At 44.7% G+C, this 19,954-nt stretch overlaps 1 long non-coding RNA gene across 1 annotated transcript; it reads left to right on the plus strand.

Annotated features, from left to right (window-relative positions):
• Window positions 1-295: 295 nt before the first annotated feature.
• LOC135371744 (uncharacterized) lies at window positions 296-1,774 on the plus strand. Its single transcript, XR_010415709.1, has 2 exons — window positions 296-1,156; window positions 1,576-1,774. It is a non-coding gene; the product is annotated as an uncharacterized LOC135371744 (long non-coding RNA).
• The last annotated feature ends 18,180 nt before the right edge of the window (window positions 1,775-19,954 follow it).

Here is a 19,954-nt window from a genome sequence, read left to right on the forward strand (position 1 = left end):
TTGACCTTGTCTAGAGGAGCATTAGTGGAAAAAAAAAAAAAACTGTGTAGCCCTGAGACAATAGGATGCCGTCACGACCAATGAGACTGGCCTGCAGGGGGCGCAAGGATTCACTTCTCTCTTGGACACTGGCGGGTGTAGACACGGTAATTATGATCCTGGCGTTGGCCGTCAGTGGAAGAGCGTAGCTTAGGTGGGGTTCTGTCTGCCTCTGATGGGGTGTGGATGTATGGTTCGTCACTGGTGAATGGTGTTCGACGATGCAGGAGGATTTTGTGACGAGCAGATTTACAATGAGGGAATGCTGTGAACGGGAAAAATGATGGTGAGTGCCTTTTTCACTCTGTTCAAGTGTTCGTTTTCCTCTGTTGCCCAACAGTCGTGCGAATTTGTCCTGACGTGTCCTGACATGCCCCGATATGCATGCTTTCCTTTGTTAACGCTTTGTATTTTGTCTTTTTTTGACAAGGAACATTGTCGCCTTGACGATAGTGCTGCCCTGAGTTCTGCGCGCGTTGATTTGTTGAGTGCCTAGTCCTCTTATTAGCCGTTGATGGAGTTACATGTTAGGATGTTTTGTTCTTTTGGAAGTCTCATTTAGTAAGACTTTGGAATTCCTACGATCAGTTTTCATGCATGGTGCTCTTCTGCAATAGTTTCCTATGCAATCGTTATAGAAGAATAAAGGAAATAATCTTGGGATAGTGATTCAATAAATAATAGGTCCCCTGTCTACAGCGCACGCGTCCTTGAGCCACGCAGGTGCATGATGACGTCATACCGTGGCTTCACTGCAGATTGACCAAAGGAGCATTAGTGGAAAAAACAGTGTAGCCCTGAGACAATAGGATGATGTCTGGACCAATGAGAACGGCCAGCAGGGGGCGCAGGAATGCTCTTCTCACTTAGCCTCACGACCAATGAGCAACGAGAGAAGAGGGCGCAGGAATGCTCTTCTCTCTTAGCCTCTCGCAGGTGGCGGTAGGAGCGCGCAGAGGGCGCTACGAGCGCGCGCATGCGTAGCACCCGTAGAGTGGCGCTTACGTCAGTCCACCTCTGGCTCTCGTTGGGAGAAGACGTGCGGTCGTTCGCTCCGTCGTCACTTGATCCCTGGCTGTCGACGAGAGCAGTCGCATCGGTCTGCGCTCCTACTGTGGTGAGGTGATTTGTTGTGTAACTAATGATTTCGCCAACTTTGTTCCCGCTTTGTTTGCGATTTTCGTGCCCGTGCACGTCGGGTGCTGGTTGCTGTTGTCCGGGCATTCCCGCCATTTTCTATCATCTTCTGCCTTGGGACCGGGAGTAGCGCTGGCGTGATTCTTAATAATTCTGTTGTGAGATTAGTTGAGAAAGTAACCGCTAGGGGGTGCAGCTGCGGGGTTTATACAGGACAAAAACCATTACGAGTCAGTTTCTGCCTGCCTCTCGGATGGAGCAGTCGCATGGTTCTGCGCTCCTGTTCTGGTGGGCTCATTTGTTGTGTAACTAATTTTTTTGTTGTTAGCTATTGATGGTTTGCATACTCTTGCTTTTCCAGCCTCTGTATTACGAGTGTTTTTCTCCTTGCATGCCCAGAGCTGTCCTAACTTGCCCAGACATGCCGTGATGACGTCACAGCTGACGTCACAGGATGTCCGGAACTGGTGGTCATAGCTGCGATGCTTTGCAACCTGCCTCTGTGCTCCGTCGCCCAGCGACGGTCAGCGGCCTTTCCGGACCGCTTTCTTCAAGATGGCGCCGTTGATCTTCAATTAAACTCCTTCTCTCCACTCTATTTCTATCTATTTTTTTTCTTTTTTATGGACTCTCATGGTGCACAACGCTCAGCTGGTCTGGACACGAGTTAGACATTCCCCAATCAGTGTGGTGGCTCCCTGGAGGGTGCTGATTAATGTGGGGGGTCCCAATTAGCTCTAATTGCTAATTAAATCGTGTTCAGGCCAGTTGGGCGTTGTGCACCATGAGAGTCCAGTACTTACTACTATGGTGGAGACTGCTTTGGATATAATCAGCCTTTCAATATGATAGAATTGTCACGCTCCTTGTTGTCAGCAAAAGCGGCTGCTCCTGGCCCACACCGTGTTACATACTCAATGCTGGAAAAGTTGTCTGACATATCAAAAAAATGTTTACTTCAGTTCTTCAACCATGTTTGGATACAGGGGACACTACCATCTGCATGGAAGATTGCCACCATAATCCCCTTCCTGAAACCCGGAAAGGAAGCCTTTTGTCCTGCCAGTTATCGTCCCATTGCTCTGACAAGCTGCATAGGCAAAACCTTTGAGCGAATCGTGAATAACCGACTGGTTTATTTTCTTGAAATTAATAAGTGCCTATCAGAATTTCAGTGTGGTTTTCGAATGGGGTGCTCCACAATGGATCACCTCGTTCGTCTAGAAACAACCATCCGTGAAGCTTTTGTCAGGAGGCAACACTGCTTGTCAGTTTTCTTTGACTTGGAGAAAGCATACGACACCGCGTGGCGATTTGGCATACTACAGGATCTTCATTCGTTCGGTATACGCGGTCGTCTCTTTAAATGTATAGCTGATTTCCTTCAACACAGAACATTCAGAGTGTAGCTGGGAACTACCTTATCCCATTTGTTCGTGCGGGAGAATGGTGTCCCGCAGGGATCTGTTCTGAGCGTCACAATATTCCTTATCAAAATCAACTCAATAGCCAGTGTCATCCTACCCTCTATATCTTTTTCCTTGTATGTGGATGACATCGAGATATCTTGTTGTTCTGCGAGCTTACCCAGATGTGAACGACAGATGCAACTCTGTATAAATAAAATGGCAGTATGGTCCTTACGTAATGGATTTAAATTCTCCCCTGAACAAAAAAAAACAATCTGTGTTCATTTCTCGAGAATCAGGGGAGTGTTTCAGTCTCCTGCGCTGCGACTTGATGAACAAGACATTCTTGTGAAATCAGAATGCAAATTTCTTGGCATTACATTCGATTCAAAGCTCACTCGTCTAAACAATATAGCACCTATCCTTACCGCAGAAATTTATGCTATCATCCTTGCGCTTACGCACATTCTTCAAAGCTGCATCAAGTCTGCAGTTATATATACAGACTCTTTAAGTTCTGTAAATGCTATTTGCAGCACACGCAAACCAAAGAATTTTCTGATTCAGCGTGCACAGTCCTTAGTGAGTATGGCACAAAAGAGGGGATATTCAGTTATTTTATGCTGGGTGCCTAGTCACACAGGCATACAAGGCAATGAGGTTGTTGACCGCGCTGCTGCTGCGGCAGCTTCAAAAGACGTCAGCCCTTTCGAGATGCCCATGCAAGATATTAGGTCAGCACTTAGAAAATCACTGTACACAAAATGGCAGAGGTTCTGGAACACTCAGACACAAAACAAGTTACACTTGATTAAACAACACATCCAAAGTTATGGAGACCTTCAGGAAAATCGTCTCTTGAGTGTTCTGAGAACAAGGTTGCGGATAGGTCACACTTTCCTCACGCACCTTTTTTTACTCTGTGGAGAAGATCCTCCACTGTATGAAAACTGTGGTGAACTCCTCTCTGTCATCCACATTCTTATCATCTGCCCACACCACGAAATCCATCGTCAACATCATTTCACAGAGTTTTATACGTATTTTTTGCCTCTTCATCCAGCGCTCTTGCTTGGCGATGAGGCTATTATCCCTTTCAGTAGAATTTTTAATTTTTTAAGAGACATTGGAATCCTAAGTCTTGTGTAGAGTCAGTCTTGTATTTTAGATGTCACTTCTCTTCTTCTTTAGGTACTGCACCTACTTCTTGCTAGTCTTATTTTAATCACAGTGTTGGCGCATTATGACCTGTGCTGTCATTGCGCCATTAAAACTCCAATCATCATCATCATCAGTTTTCTTCCTGAAGTCTTCTTCTCTCGTTTGAGACGTAGTCCTGTTGTCTGTGGCTGAGTGATTTTGATGTTGTCTCCTCAGTTCTTCTGCAGGTGTTGGCACGGGGATGGTGTAATCTTGGTAGAAGGGCAGAACGGCTAAGCCGTTTATGATTGTGTATGCCGATCTCCTTGGTTACCCATTGTCAAATTTGGGGGAACTAGAGTAGTGTTTATATATTTTATCAGCTCTTTAAGTAAGGTAGTTGTACGAGGGTGTAAAATTATATTCGGTAAACAATTTTCATCTAGCGGTCTTCCAATTTCTTTGCTTAGTGAGTTCCTAAACTGCATCGTTAGTGGGCATGTTAGTAAGTAATGCATTATATCTGCTTCTATATTTCCACATAAACAGTTTGCATTTTGCAGAATATTAAATAGTTTAAAATACTTGGGAAACCTTCCATGTCCGGTAATGGCCTGTGTTACATCTGCGATAAATGGTTTTGAAGCTGCCCAGATCCTAGGAATCCATTTTGTAGCTGTTGTTTCTTCCTTTTGCCACATCGTGTTCCATATATTATAAAGTTCTTTAGTTACTTCTTTTTTGATAAAACTTTTTTATATTGGTGTATCTCTGGGGGAACTTTCCCGACGTGCTTTGTTTGCCAAATAATCTGCTAACTCCTTGCCCTCAATCTCAATGTATGAGTGAATGAAGTGGAATTTGGGAATGTAACCCCCCATTCGTAGCGAGATTGTTAACTCGCGAAGCTGATTTCATTTTAAATTTTTGTGAAATTGATTTTGGAGAGCCGACAACACGCTGAGGCTGTCAGAATATATATGTACTTCTCCTATTGGTAGATTATTAATAGCTAGACATGCTTCGTAAAGAGCTAACAGTTCCGCATCAAATATAGCTGCATGGGCTGGTAGTTTGTATTTTGAGTATGATGCCATCTTTCCCTCACATAGGATGCAAAAGGCAGCCCCAACTGTATTTTTGTCTTTAGAACCATCAGTATAGATTGCATATTTTGTATATTCTATTTTTTCTTTTTTCTTTTTGTGAAATTCAAATGGAAAGAAGTAATAGGGTGCGATTCCCAAAGGTCATAAGGACTTTCAATTTCTTGCGGTGTATATAGTTTTCCCCCTATTGTGACTGGTCTACTTATTTCAAATAATTGGAACAGGATAAGTTCTTTAGTAGCTTGAAGGTCAATTGGGAGTACAGAAGATACGACTGGTAGTGTTACATTGGGAGTTGTTCTATATGCCTTGCATATTTTTAACAATGGAATTCTTTGTATGGAAATTAATTTTCTACGAACACGTGAGTTACCTTCAAGCCTCCACCAGACTGGTACCGCATATAGAATTATTTTCTCTATTACCTTAATATATATTTGTCGAAGAATTTCTGGATTTAGAGAGTGGCATAAGGAGCTTAGGTAAGAAAGTTGTAAGGTGGCTTTTATTACTTTGTTCTTAATTGCGTCTAAGTGAGGTAAGAATGATATTAAACGGTAGGAACAACTTATTTATTTACACATGGTAAACAAGACTTTCGTGCACGAGACTGCACTTCTTCAGGTTACGGTTCTTGGTAACCTGAAGAAGTGCAGTCTCGTGCACGAAAGTCTTGTTTACCATATGTAAATAAATAAGTTGTTCCTACCGTTTAATATCACTCTTTGATTTACTCACCACCGTCAACTTGATATCGCCTATTTTTTCTGCCTGAGGTAAGAATGTCAGTTCTGAGTCAAAGATTAAGCCTAGGATTTTTAAATTATTTTGTTGTTTTAAGGGATGTCCATTTAATTTAATTGAAGGGCCCTATTGAAAAATCCCGTATGAGACTCATATGGTTCCTATATCAGTTTGTATGGTTCCCGTACAGATTCGTATGGGTCCTATATTAATGCATATGGGCCGCCTATGAAGTCATATGTAGGCAATATGGCATTCTTATGGGTACCGTACGGAGTCATATGGAGTCAATATGGTACTTATGTGGGCCTCATATGAAGTGGTATGGGACCGTATATCACATATCTTTCACCCGTATGAAGTGATGTGGCAGCAATATGGGTTCCATACGACTTCGTATGTGACAGCAACAGTACACATATGGGGCCGTATGATGCACATTAGGATAGTATGGGGGACAGGAATCACACATGACACATAATTCGAAACGTTGATTCTGGCACATAGTTATGATTACAATTATGCCAAACTAGTTTTTGGGGCCACTTAATTGCATCACACACTTACCTTATAAAAATGGACTGTGCGAACCAAATGTGTGTCACTGCCCTGGAGGATCGTGCATATACATAAACTCACTGTTACGTTCCTGTGTTAGGGACTAAATAGTAATGGAGGGACGGAAATGGTGCAGAAATAGGATACACGCTCCGAACGACGCGCGAGTTGACACACATGACTAGGTTAGGTCAGGTTGAATGATGTCACTTTTTGCTAACAATACAATTAGTTGTACCCTAACATAGATTTGTCCTGCTTTCTAACCTTATTCGGTACTCAAAATATCGATTCTTCAGGTATTTATCTGAAGTACACGGGTAGCCTGCTCAAGACTCTTGGGAACCCTTGTGGTGCATGGCAGTAGTGAGTCTCTATCGAGTGACGATGGTGTCGCTTGATGGCGTTGTGCGTCTAATATAGAGGCCTAAAATGTTCCTATCAAGACGCTACTTATTGTGACAGATTCCGCATTCCTCCCCCTTCACGAACACGCCCGAAGTTTCTGAGAAATCCTAACGGTAGCCGACAAATGTGGCAATTTTTGGCTTCCATCAGCACATATACGACACATTCGGAGCGCAGTCACTCCCGCGACGTTTGCCGGATTCACGCCAAAATTTGCGTCCAAATAGGTCTCGAATGGTTCTATGATCGGCCAAATCACACCGCGGTCCGGTCTTTAGCGGTTCGGAAATTGTGGGTGAAGACGCGTTTGCGGCGCTCTTTTTCAAAACTTTGGGTCCTTTTTCGGAAGGAAGCTCGCGTCCGACGATGTTAATTTTTTGTAACCTACTCTATATGACGTAAAAAACGTGACAAAATTGATCGCAGCTCTGGAACTTTACCGGTTCTCCAGTTACCGGTTTCCGTGTTTGCACTCCTCACAATACCTGTGACGGGCGGCCGCATTTTCCTAAAACCGACCCAGTTGCAGCTACATAGTCGTGTGTAACATAGTTTTGAAGGTCTCAACGCGCTCTTTTCAATCGAGTTTGTCCTATAGGCCCGCAAAGTTTCGTTCTCCAAGATAAGATATTGGCTTTGTAGTTTTTCGACGCCAACGTGTTTGGGTGACGACGCCCCGAAACGCTTCCCGCTGTTTAGTGCTGTAAGTTACTTACCTAACGCCCGATTTACCCGAAATTTTGTGTGTGCATGCTCCGTACCCTGCACTACAAGTTTCCTATTCGGGCCACCCGTCAATTTCCAGCTGTTAGGGCGTCATTCCGAAAATTCCTGACGCCGACCCCCGTTCGGCGACATTTGTCTCAGTGTTTGGGTTCGAACCCCACGAGAGATCCGAACCTCCCTCTGACGGGCACACGTGCTCAAAGCGGGCAAGGTGTAGGAACTTGCAACACCTTTTTATCTCTCTCAGTTCCCTAGTGAGGATCCCGTGGCAATGGCGGCTTCCTTATACATGGGGCGCAAGGCATTTTTTTCGATATTGGGTGTTTTTTGGCGCGTTTTGACGGGGAAAACGTCCTCTTTCCGATAGCATTGTTGTCGTGCTCGCGCCGATTTCCGTTCTCTTGATATAGCACGCAGAGCACCGCGACTGTGGCGCCCCCAACGCCACACTCGGCATCCGCCACTGGTGCTCAGTGGACGTTGGAGCACCGGAGGCGTGCGGTCGCGTCGCGTGTTGTCGTCGTTCCTGTTCTGGGTGTTTCGGCGTGGCATTGGTGGCTCGGACTGTTCTGACTGTGTGTTTATGCCTTGCTAGTGACGTCTGGACATGTTTCTCTGTTTGTACGCCTTGGAAGATACGACCAGAAGCCGTTGGATTTCGTGAATGGAAGGTTAGTTGAGAGGCTGCTGTGCACGGTTTGCTTGGTAACATTCCTAGCATGTGGGTTCCTATTACTTTATGCACTCAGTGTGATGGCTACCCTCTTGAGTCCTGTTACCTTATGCTGAACTCAGTGTGGTTGTTGCCGTAGTCGTTAACTGATATTGTCACTTGACATCGGGTGAAGTTGTCACATGTGATGCTCCATTGGCCTGTTACAAATGGGGGAATCTTTGAATTTCAGACGCTTTTGACAGATTTGTTTCTGTGTACAAGACAAACGGGCTGTCGCACTCCCGACGTAGGAAATGAACACACACGTCGCTGAGATCTTAAAAGACAAAGTAAGTTAAGCAACAGGCATTGCAAAGATTTTTACTGAGTTGTGTTTCCTGCAAAACAGGTAGGGTGTGCACTTCACCCATGCAACTCCAATGTCTGCTTCATGGCAGTGCAAGCTCTTACAACCGTGCCCTTGAATGTAACAAGCCAAATAAACTGGATAACAGAGAAAAGTTTCCTTGCTCTTTTGCCACTATGTTCGCGTAAAGATATTCAGCCTATCATACCTACATTTTTCTAAGATCTGTACTGCTTTCACAATGTAACCTCCCCTTTGGTGCTTTGTGTGTAGGTGCATTTTGGTTCCCCACTATGTGTCACTGGATGCACCCTGTATAACCTTCACTCCGTATCGTCATAAGACCGTAACCCGACCAGCGGCTTCTTCAACGTGGTACATAACCTTATGCTCTCTGCGCCCCGTATAAGCGGTCTCATACTTCCGTTGTGGCTCACAAAATCATGTGGGCATATGGGTCACATGAGAATTGTATGGGACGTTTATACGGGATTGTTGGATATGGAGATTCTCGAATGGCTCATACGGGCCATATGAGGACCCCGTATGGTGTATATAACTCATATGTCCATATAACACATAACCACATGTTCAATAATGCCATATATATGGGACCCGTATTTATTCGATATGGGTTTTTTCAATAGGGGGGTCTAGAACTGTCCAGTTTTCCGTATGGTATTGTGAGGAAATGACATTTCCTGGGGTTGAAATATAGGTGCTGAGCACCTGTCCATTCAGTAATATTTAATAGGCTCTGCGTCACTTTTACCTCCAGTCCTCTCCGAGAGGCAGCACTAACATGCAGTACAATATCATCTGCGTAAGCGTATATTGCACAGCCCTCTGGTAGAAGTATTCTTAAAAGTTCCATAGGAGAGGACTGAGAGGAGAGCCTTGTGGACAGCCTACTGGCATTTCGTATGTTAGTGTGGTTGATTTTGTAATTATTTTTGTTTTACGATTTGTTAGAAAGGACATCATTAAGTTTACGGGGTCCATTGGAAATTTGTGTGAAATTAGGGCTTGAAGTATGTCATCATGTTGCAAGGCATTGAAAGCTCCTTCGACATCCAGAGATATTAGAACGTTGTGGTTTTTCATTTTCTTTTGTTCCATAAATTGCTATGTGATTTGGTAAAGAGCTCTGGTAGTAGAGCAATTATGTTTAAAACCAAATTGGTTTTTATGTAACATGCCGTTCTTATGTGCAAAGTAATATAAACGGCCAGTTAGTACCTTTTCAAAGAGACGACTTAGCCTGGAGAGAATCGTTACTGGGCGATATGAGCTGGATAAAGGTAGATCTTTGTTTTCTTTTGGGATTAATGTCATCTTTCCAGTTTTCAAATTTTGGGGTAATGTCCCTGCTTTAGCGCCGCATTAAAAAGTAGTACGAGGAAGTTTCCGTGATAGCTCAGTAAACATTGCATTATCTCGTCTGAAATATCATCTAGACCAGAAGCTGTTTTTTTATTCATTTTCTTTGCTACTTTCTCAAGTTCATCGTAAGTAATGTCACAATCATTAGTAGAGGTTGTCGCCGGGTGCTCCACCAATAGCAATGGATATGGTGAAAAAGTTCTCGGAATATCGTGTCCAGTGAGTCCTCCAGGGAAATGGTGTAAGTGCCATCTGCTTTCTTGATGGGCTGAATGGTTTGGTCTGTGTTCTTCTGTTTTTTTTTAGATAAAAATTAGATTTGAAAATTTCGTTAATCTTCATGCTTGTAACCTCTTTTTCTATAGAACTTTGCTTTGCTGCATTAATTGATCTCTTATATATCGCTAATTGTTTGCTATATTTGGCTCTGATGATTTTTTCATGTGGTTTTCCTCTGTTGTTTTGATACTTTCTACGTAGATCCCGTGTAAGCTTTCTTATTTCAGCTAGCTCTTGTGACCACCAAGACACTGTTCGGCCTCGATGCGTCACTAAACGGGTACATTGGAAAATGTCATCTTTGATATGTTTTGCCATTTCAAAGGTCGTTTGATCTACGTTTAGCGAGTCTACGGTATGATTTTTGCATGTCCATGATTACCACGGATCATTTTTGATGCTAGAAAGTCGTCAATCGACGTCTCCCTCCACTGGGAAGGTCCATTTCAAAGGTAATGTACTTGTGGTCGCTTCCTGTGAATTTGTCTAATACTGTCCAGTTGTGACATCGGTGGAATAGACTGTGGCTCACCATGGTTATATCTATCCATGACTGACCACATGGGCCCACGAAAGTGGGCGGCGTAGATGAGCTGTTCAGGATGGCCAAGCCGTTTACTAAAATAAAATCTATAAGTTCTCCTTTGTTGTCGTTCGTTGGGCTTCCCCAGAGTTCGTGCTTTGCATTCCAATCTCCACCCATGATAGATGGGATATCTGTATATTTATTAAGTACCGATTCAATGTCTGACAGTATGCTCATGTCCGCTGTCGGAGGGATGTATATGTTCATCACCAAAATTTTTATTCCTTTGTCTTGTATTTGTAGAACTATAAAATCTCTTGACACCAGCAATGGGAATATATCAAACCTTGATTTTTGTACTAGAATAGTAGTCCTAGGGTTCTCCTTTCCCTGTATGACTTGGTAGGATGATGGGAGGCCTAGATGGGTCCAATTGCCCCTGTACGGCTCTTGTACGAGTATAATATCATATGCTTTGCGGGTGGCTTCTTTGATAAGAGTTACAGCCGCGATTTGCGCTCTTGCAGTGTTTACTTGTAAAAAATTGAAGGCAAATAAAAGAAAATTTATAATATTCAGAAGCCTTCCGAGAAGTAATCGATTCTACTTTTTAGTGGAGCCAGTACTCTGCCATATGTAGGGCATCTTTGTGATCCAAACTCATGGTCCAGTCGGTATCTTGACTTAAACTTTAAGTTGTTTTGTTGGCAAGCCAAACAGTGGAGTTGGAGTGGCTCCCTGCAGAATCCCTTGTGCGCCGAACCGCATTTTTGGCATGTTCCAGCGTCTTCTTTGGTACATTTGCGGGTGTCATGCCCATACTGCACGCATTTTGTGCACTTTTTTTACGTACGTCGCCTCCTCCACCGTGGCCCTGAGCCAGCCTATGTATAGCTTACGGATCTTGATGAGTTCTTGAAAGACTTTCCCCGACACTTCCACTATCCAGGTTTTCGTGTTTTGCACGTGGAAACCTGTCACCACAGTGAAATTCGCTTCTGGTATGAGGAGGTCGTTCTGTTCCATGATAGTATTTAGGGGGTCCTTTTCTTCCACATCTGGATCGGATCCTATTATCTTCATTCTTGGCTTCATTTTTATTTGTTTCTTCGTATTTAGCTTGTCTTTCGTCGCCGGGTTGGATTGGATTTCCGCAGCCAGCCTTTCGATACCTTCCTTTGAAGTTGACTTGATGAGGACTTCTCCACTTCGGGTGGTGATCAGGTCCGCGTCCGTCAGGCCGAGGGCAGAGGGGCTGAAGGTCTTCTTCAAAAGGGCAGATACGTTAGTGGAATTGTCCTCCTTGTTTTTATTTACAACAAGGACCTCCTTTCAGGGTGGAGGGGTGCCAGTTGGGACGAGCTTCTCTTGTGTCGCCGTTGTCGCACCCGCGTAAGTTCTGACCTGTTGAGTTTGTTCCCTAAGTCGTTGGGTGCATTCTTCCACCTGACCAGTCTTTACTTGAAGCTGGTTAAGCAGGTCCTTCATTTTGTCTTCATAGACGTCTGTTTCCCCGTTACTTCTCTGATCAATTTTTCGAAGTCATCAAAAATGTGTCGTACCTCCTTGCGGAGTTTTTCCGGGATTTGGGGGTCGAGATCCCTAAATTTGTTGCGCACCTTCCTCAACTTGCGGTCAAAAGACTTCCCCTGTGATTGGGAGTCTTCCTCCTGTTTCTCTTCAGACGCGGTCTCCGCTGGTGCAGATTCCGCAGTTGGGGGGTCCTTTTCTTTGTCATTGCTCTTGTCCTTGTTGGGGGACGTCTTCCCCTTTGATGGTTTTTCATTGGCCTTTTTTGCCGACGTTAAAGTCTCTCTTGCGCTCATACTCATATTCCTGGCACATATGGGTGGAAATTGGGAAATTCCGCCAATATGAATATGTCCTGCCGACAGAGAGATTGGGGTGTTGCTGGCCCTTTAAAGTTTAGCTTTTCGCTTCTGGCTTAATGTTCCCTCTTCCTCCAATCCCGTCCGCTTCGTGGGCTGATTTGCAGCTCTTTATTGTGTGTCTTCCTGTTTCTTTGCTATGTGAAGTGTCGGAGGGTAGCTTCAGAGTGGATTTTCACCGATTTCCCGTTGGAATTCGGCGTTTTCGCTTCTTTCTTGTTACTTTCCTTTTTACTGTTCTTCCTCTTTCCCTCTACTACCAGTGAGTTTTTACAGAATTCGAATATTTAGAGCCGTTCTCCAGATATCGATTATCAAAGATTGCTCAGTTTTCAAGGGGATTAATCGAAAACTTAGTTTCGGTTTCGATTTGTTTCATAGAAAGGTTGATATTAACATTGCCTTGAGTTTGAGGGGAAAAAACACAGGACGAACACAGGACGAGATGAACAGATAGACTCACGAATCAGCAATGAAGCTTTAATACACAAAGGGCAGGGGGAACAGGATAAAAAGAGAGAGTACACTCCGGCGTCTCAGCGTAGGTGAATATGAGGCGGTCGGTGGTAGCATCGATAACTGCATAAGGGAACGTGTCTGCTTGCAAAGAATGGAAAGATATTCCAAAGCAGTACAGATTGCAAAAAGGACGATAAAAAGTAGAAATATTGGTAACAGTACAAAATATAAAAATATAAACATACAAGCAAAACTCAGAAGTGAATAAGGTACGGAATAAAATGTGTTTGAGTCTGTCCCATGGAATTAGTCAAGATTAAAAAAGTTATCCGGGGCTGATAGGGCTAAGGAGAGTGACCAAGCCTTCTGGGATGACAATGTTAGGTTGGCCAACACATCCTTTTGTAGTTTCTATTAGAGAGGATTAGTAGAGTGCGCAACAGCCTGTCATTGCAGGAGATTAAACAGTTGGTTCCGGGAAGGTCTGCCGAACAACCAGAGCAGCCCTCCAGATGTTTAAAAAGTTCAGAAGTACTTGATTTGTTTTTGACATTATTAGCATGTTCCCGAAGTCTATCGTTCAGGCAACGGCCACTCTGGCCAATGTAGGAACCCCCACACCGAAGGGGTATACGGTACACGCACGACTTTTTGCAGTCTACGAACTTTTTTGTGTGGGATGTGGTGCATCGCTGGTGTTGACCAGATTTCATGAAAGGTGTTAGGGTGGACAGCTTGCTGTGAACAGAGTAGGCTACTCTGATTCCTTGCGAGGTCGCAAATTTTCCTAAGGCATGTGAAATACCGTGGTAAAACGGTAGGACCACACGGCGGTTCAGTGGGCGTTCAGGGTTTAGGGGTTTCGGGGGGTTCAGGAGATTTTGCAGGTGTGTATATATTGCAACCGACTAGAAGCCAGCTTCTTTGAGGCGGCTGATTTGTTGGGGCACAGCAGTAGGGACTTTATGGATACATGATTTTTTAACAGCAGAACCCAAGACGGAATTGATTACACCTGACTTTACGGCTTTGGGATGGCAACTCCACCTTGACAGTAGCGGTTTCGGGTCAGTACGGCCATACTCCCAACAGAAAGTTGGACTAAGGATGAAGGTTACGTCTAGGAAACGTAGACGGCCGTTTGAGGGGACTTCTGAAGTAAAGACCAATTCAGGACACGTCTTTTGAACACAGGCCACGAGTTCAGTTATGGAGTCTGAATGAGAGGCTAAAATAATTATATCATCAACGTATCGTCGGACAAGAGTTGTGCCATGACATGATTTGGAACAGGAGGATAGTGATCGGTCGAGTGCGGAAAGGTAAATCTCGCTAAGCTTAGGTGCGACAGAAGAACCAATGCAAATTCCCGTTGACTGTGCGAAAAGACTATCGTTGAAGCTGACAACTGTAGAGGAAAGGTAAAGTTTGACAAGTTCTAGAAAGGAGGAAAGTGGGATCCCCGCATTTGTTTGAAAACAAACCAAATTCTTCTCAATGATGTCCCTTAATCTGGAAAATACGATTGCGATGTCGAAGGAGAAATAGAGGTCCTTGATATCAAGTGACATACAGTGGAAAGTTTGTGTGTGATAAGGCACAATGTCATCAAGGAGATCCTCAGAATTTCGAATACTGATAGAGCCTGGCATGAAAATGCATCTCAAAGAATTTTCAATATAGTCGGAGATAACTTTCTGCCAAGTGCCGTTCTCACTTACAACGACTCGAAGCGGTTGAGAAGGTTTATGATCCTTAACTACAAATTTTACGGAAAAGGTATCAGCTGAGGCACTGGAAATCTTTGTAATTGTTGAGGGTTTGAAGTGCAGGGATCGTAAAAGACCTAAGGCTTTTCGTTTAGCAAGTTTGAGGCTGCCCTCAAAAGGCTTTAGTACCGAAGAGATAGCGGCAAGAGCTTTCTCAGTAAAGCTTGACTGAGGTAAGATAAAGAACTTGGAGGACTTATCGGTCTCGAGAAAACGGCGGAGTTTTTTGCTAAATCCCGCTTGATGTTCAGTTGTCAGGCGGTAGGTTTTAAGAGAGGCAACGAGGGAACGTTGAGGGCTTCATTGCTGGCTCGTGAGTCTATCTGTTCATCTCGTCCTGTGTTCGTCCTGTGTTTTTCCCCCTCAAACTCAAGGCAATGTTAATATCAATTCGACACCTGCTAGCTTGCCTCTTCCTCTTGCTATGTTCATAGAAAGGTTGTCCCAGAGTGGACCGTACTCTGTCTGGTTATGCTATTATCCTCTATGCAAGATGGCGGCCCCCAGGGAGTTTGTTTACATTGCTGTTTATAGTTGTATCTCGAAAGTCACTGAACCGATATTCAAAATTTTTACAGATTTTTAAATCTGAAGTCGAGATCTATCATTTGCCACCAAGATGAATGATATAGGTGTTGTGGATGAAAAGTTACCAGTCACATGGTTTGGATGTAGGCTTAGAGAGGGTCTGACGGTTTTTTTTTTTTGCAGTTTGTAGTGAAAATACCGGTTGTGAATGACAATGAATGCTCACCAGAGGTGCTTGAAAGGTTTAGATGCACTTATTCAGTCTTTGTATAGTTCACAAAGGTCCAGAAATCACCACAAGAAGCACTTCACACAGAGCGATTGCACGCACGTCACCAATCGGGCAGGGACATTACTTTCGGGCAGGAGGAGAGAGAAGAGAGGCCCAGGCCCGCACCACACAAGGTATCGCAGGCCTGGGTCTCATAGAGAAAAGAAACAGCTAAGGATAGTGAAAGTCCGGGAACCGTCCGCGCACACTAGAAGCGGTGACCAAAGGTATCATTAGTGCGAAAAAAATAGAGCATACCAAGTCCGACCTGATAAAATATGTATATATAATGGCCTTTGATGACGTGCTGCACATGTTTCCTGTTCGAACTATGTACCTAAGTAGAAGTTGCGCGTGCGGTGGCATTAGCATAATATCGAATCAGCCTCGATGGTGGCAATTATCGTTAGATTTATCTGGATAACGGAACAAAAAATTAAGGACTGAGACGTAACGAATGTGATAGTACTAATGTATGCCCTCATGTCGCGCTGTCACTGTCTACTGAACCTGCCAGTTAATGAAATAAACGCGGAAAAAGACTTACATTTGCATAATAGCGCACACTAACATATAGCGGAAAATTAACATTGAAGTATACGGGTACAGCGAACAAAATGAAAACTGTACAAAGGAGAGTTCTACAACGCAAGAATGGTACACTACCAATTGCCGATACAATACGCCGATAAGTGGTACATGGGACCCCCATGGGACCCCACCAGTGGGGGCTGCAGCTCTCGCGTAACCACCCACCACCAGCGGAAGACGAACCCACGTGCAGGAACCAAAAAATAAAATAGAGAATAGGCTATACCACCAGAGCAATCTGCCCCCGCCACCCCCCCCAGTCCCCCCACGGAGCAGAGGCTGCACCAAAGCGTAACCCCCCCCCCCCCCGCAGAGAGCCCGAGGAAAGGAGGAGGGAACCCAAGCACTAAAAAAAACAAAAAAAAAGGGGGCCTAGGAGTCGCCACTATAACTATTAACTGCCAAACCTGCCTCGGAAAAAGCCAGAGATCCCCACATCCAGTATGATACAGATAACATGGCAAATTGCAAAAAAGGCAGAGGGGAGCCTGAGCAGACCGTCCAACACCCTGCCACTGTCACTGAAACTTATAATTAGTGCAAAAATTTCCGGAACACAGTAGCCCCCACGCCCCCCCGACAGCCCCACTCCGGACCCGCGCAAAAACTTGGCACAACGGTCAGCATCGGGGGCGACCAGGCCATCGGACACCCCCCACTCACGTGGAGAACCCGGCTCCGAGCCGCCCCGCTTTACCGCTTCACCTTTAGGAGAGAGATCTCCCAAGAGACCACGAAATCGGACCGTGGCGCCCCGAGAGGACCCCGGCGGCCCACGACTGCCCCAGCCAGAGCACTTACAGCCAACATCGGGGTCGATCGCTATGCCTATGAGGGACCCACCGCTAGCCATGGGGGCAGCGCCTCACTCAAGGGGGGAAGGGAGGAGGCCCCTCGGGCGTGCATCGTACCATCTTATGGTCATTTCCAGGCTTACCCGTTACAAACCTACAACAGCTTACCAAGTTACACCTACTTGGTTTGTCATTTTCTCCCTTTTTGCGTGTTGGCTAAAAGTTATAAGGATGTTGGTAGTATACTGCTAATTATGCACCACGTGCGAACACGCAGGTGCTAGAAAGGTTGTCGCCTGATGACACCTACCCCCCCCCCCCCCCCATGGCATGCCCTGGCCCTGTAAGCAACCAGAGCCCCGCCCGGTCCCCCCAAAAACCGAAAGCGGCTGGTTGGGGCCTCAACCCCGGTAATGGCTAGAGAAAAAAAAATATATATATATAAAAAATCACATGTCATTTGCTCTGGCCGCGATCGCTCTTAGGGGCGGCAGGGCACCGCCCCTATTCAACAGGAAGACCAGTCTTTCAGGCACCAGCCCCCCCCCCCCCAAAACACCCACCAGTTCCGACCGCGGACCCCGGGTCTCCGGACAAACAAAAAGATAATGTTCTACATCGGCACCATCCGTGCCACAAGCGCATCGCGCCGAGTCACGGAGCGAAAACCGCCTGAGGTACGCAGGGAAGCCCCCATGCCCCGTCAATATCTGCGTGAGGTAGTAGTCAGGCACAGGTGGAAGGTCTTTCTTAAGGTTTCTGACCCAATTTTTGGTCCAGTGTTGTACTCTGTCCCTGTTTTCCTGCCATTTTCTGAGTGCCTCCTGATAAATAATATTTTTTATAGAAGTCTTGGAAAAGGGCACTGGCCAGTCCACCCGACCCCTCCTCGCCTCGTTGGCAAATGTATCAGCGATCTCATTGCCATATATACCAGAGTGCCTATAAACAAAATGAAACAAAAAAATTATACTGGGCTCAGCAGGTTTGATAAATTCTTTTAGTTCTTGCACTCTTGAATTAGTGTGTACCAAATTGTTTAAGGCCTGTAGCAGCGATAGACTATCGGTATAAGCATGTACCGGTCCTCTATAGCCACTTTGCACAACGTCCCTTATTCCGATGTACATGGCAGCCAGTTCCGCCTCGAAAACCGGCGCGTGGGGCGGAAGGGCAACCTTGCCGCACCGTTCCACCCGTCCCCCTCCGATCACACACAATGCTGCACCCACTTTACCGTCCCCCTGAGATCCGTCGGTGTACAACTGTAAATAGTGTGGCACTACGTTTTCATTTCTATCGAAGGGGATCGATATCCGATCCAACGGATGCATAGACCATATCGGAAACTCTTTGTCTACTTCTTCGGGACGAATGACGTTGTCCCCAACGTGTATATCTTCATCTGCCTGGAAGATCTTAAAAAATACACATTCGGCCCACGCCTTCTGCATAATTGGCATTATTCCACACACAACGGGCAGGATGTCATTTGGAACCGTGTTGTATCCCCTGCATATTTTTAATAGGGGGATTCTTTGAATAGCCTCCAATTTTCTTTTCATGTGTGAGTTATTTAATTCCTTGAACCACGCGCCCACCCCATATAAGATAATGCGCTCAATACACTTTTTGTAGATAGATTGGAATAGTCTAAAACGGTCATTTTTATGTCTCGAGCAATGCCTATTGACTTTTAGGGTTAAATCGGCCACTGTATTTTTTACTTTGTCTGAATGCGGTATAAAGCTTAAAGTATTATCTATCACTACTCCCAGCACGGTTACCTGGGTAGCAAATTTGATTGACCTGTTTCCCATTTTGACGACAGGTGGGCGCCCCGCATACTTATTCCCCTCGCTACCATAACCGCTTTCGTTTTATTAGGATTAAATTCTATTTTAGCATCCTGTCCCCAGTGAACAACGAAATCTATCACCTCATGTGACTTCACCTCAACGTCCTTGCGGGTGTTGCCCTCCACTATAACACTAATGTCATCCGCGTATGCAAAGATACTAACGCCTTCCGGCATTTCCTTTGACAACAGTTCATTAATTACAATGTTCCATAAAATGGGACTCAATGGCGACCCCTGGGGACACCCGGACACCCCCTTCAACCCGACATTCCCAAGAGTTGTCATTACTAGGTAACTTCTATTACTCAAAAAATCACATACTGTTGAAAGTAAATTGCGTGGACAATTCCTGCCGGCCAAAGTGGTCATGATGTGCTGGGGACGTACTGATGTGAAGGCGTTAGAAACGTCCAACGCATACAATGCTGCACATTGTCCACATTGCCTTACACGGATCAAGGAGGAAATTATGTGATCTAGAGCAAGTGTGCACGATCTTTTGTGATAAAAGCCATATTGATTTTCCCTAAAGAAGTTATTACTATACAAAAAGGCCTCGAGTCTACCATGTAAAAGCCTTTCATATACTTTACCGATTCCCATGGAGATACTGATTGGTCGAAAATCCGTAGAACTGAACTGTCCTCCCTCCTTTTTAAGTATCAAGATGACTTTACATTGCTTCCATGCATCTGGGAAGTCACCGAGTACATAAGCTCTGTTCAAGATCCATGTCAAAAATTAGAGTGAATACCCTGTAGTGTTTCTAGTATATCCACATTAAAAAAATCCATCCCCTTGTCTGCTCGCCTATTCAATGGTTTAATAACGTGATTTACTTCCCCGACTCCGAATGGCTTATCTAGATAACCTGTATCTACCCTATCTACCCTTTTACGATGAGCGTCTGCTAGTCCTGGATAATTAATAATAATAATAATCCCTGATTAATACCATAAATTGATTCTAATATAGCCAAACATGTTTCTGTGTAGTCTTTCGTAGTGGTTCCATCTAGCCGCATAATCGCTGGTATAATTATCTTATGCTTAGACTTTCCCATAAATTCTTTATACATGTTCCCAAAAGGCCTTACAGGACTCATTCCGTTGATTTTATTATTGACTAGCTCTATTTTTGCCTTAACAATACTAGCTTTATAGATGTTAAATAATTGGAAGTATTTGTCTTTATACGCCGTGACCTTTGAAATAGTCTGCGCATGGCGCGTACACGTTTTCTCATAGCGGTGAGCTCATCTGACCACCACTCCACATTTCTATTTTTTTTCTTAACCCATCGTAAGTGCCTA

Source organism: Ornithodoros turicata, unplaced genomic scaffold (genome assembly GCF_037126465.1).
Source record: "Ornithodoros turicata isolate Travis unplaced genomic scaffold, ASM3712646v1 Chromosome12, whole genome shotgun sequence".
In the NCBI taxonomy this organism is placed as follows: domain Eukaryota; kingdom Metazoa; phylum Arthropoda; class Arachnida; order Ixodida; family Argasidae; genus Ornithodoros; species Ornithodoros turicata.